We start from the raw sequence: 2,738 nt of genomic DNA, 5'->3' as shown, positions 1-2,738 counted from the left end.
TACTGATAGGCTGTGACTCTTTTGAAGCGGTATGATATTTCTGAACTTTTGATATGTTAAGCTCTCAATTCGTAATATATTTAACTATAAGTTGTTTTTTGGGGGGTAGATTGATTAATTAATATTACCCCATTGCTACTCTGTAATCACAATACCAGACAAATACCAGGCTTTGATTCTTTGTATTTTTTTGGTGAACAATGCCTGAAGCATTTTTTTTCTAGTCAGGAAAGGCTTGTGAAATGAATGTGCTTCGGGTACTTGTTTAAATCACAGATAGCAACCATACTGCCTAGGTATGGCTGCTGGTCACAAGGCCAAGTGGCCTCTGCAGATATACTAGGAAATATTTGACATGTGTTGACAGTATCAGCCTTTGCTTTAATTTCAGGTCTTAATACAAGGCTACAGTGTAACTAGCGGTGGTTTGGATGGAATTATTCTTCATGCCATTGCCTGAAGAATACTTGCATAGCTCTGCCTTTAAAGTGGAATATTTTAATGAAGATACTTAAGTCATATACTTTAAACAAAAGACTTTGTTTCTCTTTCAGATTGAATTTTAAAATAAGTCCTATAATCAGCTGCTTGGAGAATGCCTTCAGAAGGGCAGAAGTAAGGGGTGGGGAACTCAGGGGGAGGAAAGTTGCCTTTTTCCATTCTTTCTCCAGTTGCCATTCCTCTTTTCACTTGCTTTCATCTGCATGCCTTCTTTTATTTGTGTTTTGACTACCATGGTATAGTTTGCCTTGAGGCTGTGCCTCTCCACATGTCAGTGGCCAAGCTTGTTTCAGAATTCCCCTTGATATTAGAGTTTTGATTAAAAAAAAAAAAAAAAATCCTGTAATATGCTACTGTCAGCATGCTAGGTGAGATTAAGATTGCCCAGCTATGCTTTCTTAGAAGGTTAAAATAGATGGGTATTCCTGGAAACCTTCACATGGTGTGCTGAGGAGCGAATAAAGGAATTTACTCTGCTTGATGTTCTTCCAATACTGTTTCACAAATCATTACTATAACTATTTGTCCTCACATAGTTTCAAAAGCTATTTACATTGTGAATCAAAACTTGTCATTGTAAAACACTTAATTATAGTTAAACAGTGCGGTGGCTAAACTGATGCTAAATTACCTTTTTATGTGTAACTGCTTTGTCTTGTCAAGATTTTGTTGTAACTGGGTTTGGGCAGAATTTAGTTGCCATCTCTCTGTGGCTGTAGGAAAAATCTGATAACCTCTGTTAGTGCAGGGGTTCCCTTGCACCAGGTAATGATAATTTCAGAGCTTAAGTAGCTTCTCTTGCCTGTTCCTTAGACAGATTACCCCAACTTGGTCGTATGTGTAAGTCTTCTACAGAGTTCATGGCTTAATTCTTTGGGGCCTATAATAGGAATATTTACACACCTAGTATATAGAATTCTGAAATCCTTGCTTTTTTACCCAGTAGCTTGAGAAATACCTGGGCTAAACAAGAATTCCAAAGCAGCTTGCGTTCTCTTGCTTGCTTCTGCAGTATGGAGTGCTTTTTAAAGAGTTTTAAAACTGTTATTCTACAGGTTGCTTTTTATTGTTTGAAACTTTGCCATTTCTATACTTTGTTTCAAGTGTGGATATCAAGTTTATATGAAGTTGCTGATTTGAAGCGATACCGGTTAAATGATTGATTTAAATTATCGGTTATTGTAAGTGGTAGACCTAGAAATTTTTGTTGGAAAGTTGATTCTCCTCAATTTGTAACCCTTAAAATATAGATTTGCAAGTAGATACAGCTTTTGCATTATATTTGGTTCTTCCTTCTGACTATCTGTAAAAATGCACTGTATTCACATTTAAACAACCTTACAGCTTGATAGACAATTACTTAGTTTTCTAATTCTTTACATTATGATGGTAGAAATGTTGACTGGTATTTGTTTCCTTTTTTTTTTTCTCCTCACTTTGTGTCAAACTGCATTTTGATAGTAATGAAATGCAACACTTTAAATTTAGTTACACGTTATGTAAAATTATGCTGAATGTGCTGCAAACATATGCAAAAAGGTAACAGATGTTATTAATTTAAAATAACTGATTAAATAAATGAGATATCTTCTGTAGTTAGTGAGTTGTATGGAGGTTTCTGGTCATTGTCCTTTCTTATACCAAAACAAATAGGTTTCAGGCTGTCATTTCATGATCACTCTGTGTTGATGCTGCTGTCCTGAAAAAAAACAACAAAAAAACCCGCAGTTGTGTTTGCTCCAGCACTACTTCTCACCCTGGCTGAAGAAAATACTCAAGTTAAATGTAACCAGGTAGTGCTAGATTATGCAAAATTCAAATCATGATCAGTTATGGCATCATCTTCTCGCAGCCTGGTTCTTACTTCTTTGCTAGGAAAGAATAAAACTCCTAATTTGTTCATTAATATTGAATTAATTGCAAATTAATTAAAGACCAATTGCTGTTAAATGGAATAAAACCTTGGTACCTGCAAAAAAAGCTGTCGGCACTGCAAGTGAATTTTATCAGTTCAGCACAAAGAGATTTTACATGCTTCATGGTAATTCTTCTAGATTTATGGTCCAGTTCTCTTTAAAAATGCTTGACAGTTTCTTAACAATAGATTATAGCACGTTTAGGACTCCAGATATGTTGCCATAATTTCAAAGGTAACTAGAGGTATGTTCTTTAACTGCAAATTATTATTTCTCGTAGTCACTTACCTGAATTAGGCTCTTGCACTATAGATTATTATC

The sequence above is a fragment of the Haliaeetus albicilla genome, chromosome 2 (assembly GCF_947461875.1).
Source record: "Haliaeetus albicilla chromosome 2, bHalAlb1.1, whole genome shotgun sequence".
NCBI lineage: Eukaryota > Metazoa > Chordata > Aves > Accipitriformes > Accipitridae > Haliaeetus > Haliaeetus albicilla.
Note: the sequence above shows the minus strand (reverse complement) of the source record.